General features: G+C 56.7%; 1 protein-coding gene across 1 annotated transcript in view; it reads left to right on the top strand.

Annotated features, from left to right (window-relative positions):
- TGME49_314560 (hypothetical protein) overlaps window positions 1-1025 on the top strand; it is a gene marked incomplete at both ends in the record, with an annotated part of 4988 nt that overhangs the window by 1105 nt on the left and 2858 nt on the right. The window lies entirely within an intron of this gene.

Here is a 1025-nt window from a genome sequence, read left to right as displayed (position 1 = left end):
GGGTTGACTTTAACGTTGTGTGGTCTCCTGAACTTACGGTTCGTCAGAGGCTGAGGGAGGTACGTCGTTCCCGCTGGGAGCGCGGCAGTCACAGGAGACATGTGTTGGTATATCGAGAGGTGCACGGCCACGCCGTCAGGTTTGCTTTTGTTCTTTCTTGCAGCACGGGGAGTTATCTGCGGGATCGTCTGTAGCATGATTTCTGCTGGAGGCGGCTGGCAGTGTTGGTGTTGTCTTGCACGTTTTGTACTCGCCTGTACTTCTGGTTCGTCAGATGCTGACGCAGGTTCTGTGTTTCTGTGGGGAGCGCGGCTGACACAGGAAATCTGTGTTCGTTTATTGAGAGATCCTCATTCATACCGTCATGTTTGTTGCTGTCCATTCATCTATCAGGCGGAGGTGAGTTTGGCAGCATCCGTGGCGTGAGGGGTGGTTCGGTTCGTCACTGGCGTGTGCTGGTTCACAGGGTATCCGGGGGAACGCCGTCGAGTTGCCGCGTAGGCATGGGTGGAACAGGACGGGCAGCACTGGAAAACACCGGCACCCCCAGCTTGTGGTGCGCGCTGTGTGTCGGCGATCAACCGCCCCCCGCTAGGCTCTGGCGGCGGTGCTAGGCCTCTGGTGTCTTGTGGGGTGTCGCTGCTGTTTGGGTTTGTGGCGATGACTGGAGGAGAGTGTGCAGTACGATATGGGCAGGGTGCCGGCCATTCATTGGTTGCCGTGAGTGACAGGGGAAAGGGATATTGATTCATGGAAGAGCACTGCTTGTCCCCGTGTAGGTATCAGGTGGCGTAGTGTATCGATTTCGTACCCGCGTGCCGAGCGAAATACAAGCTAACGATGCGAAAGGATCAGGCATTGGGTTCGTCGAGGAAGCAGCCAGAGTTGTTAGGGTTGACTTTAACGTTGTGTGGTCTCCTGAACTTACGGTTCGTCAGAGGCTGAGGGAGGTACGTCGTTCCCGCTGGGAGCGCGGCAGTCACAGGAGACATGTGTTGGTATATCGAGAGGTGCACGGCCACGCC

This window comes from Toxoplasma gondii, chromosome XI (genome assembly GCF_000006565.2).
Source record: "Toxoplasma gondii ME49 chromosome XI, whole genome shotgun sequence".
In the NCBI taxonomy this organism is placed as follows: Eukaryota; Apicomplexa; class Conoidasida; order Eucoccidiorida; family Sarcocystidae; genus Toxoplasma; species Toxoplasma gondii.
This window is presented reverse-complemented; position numbering and strand designations above follow the sequence as displayed.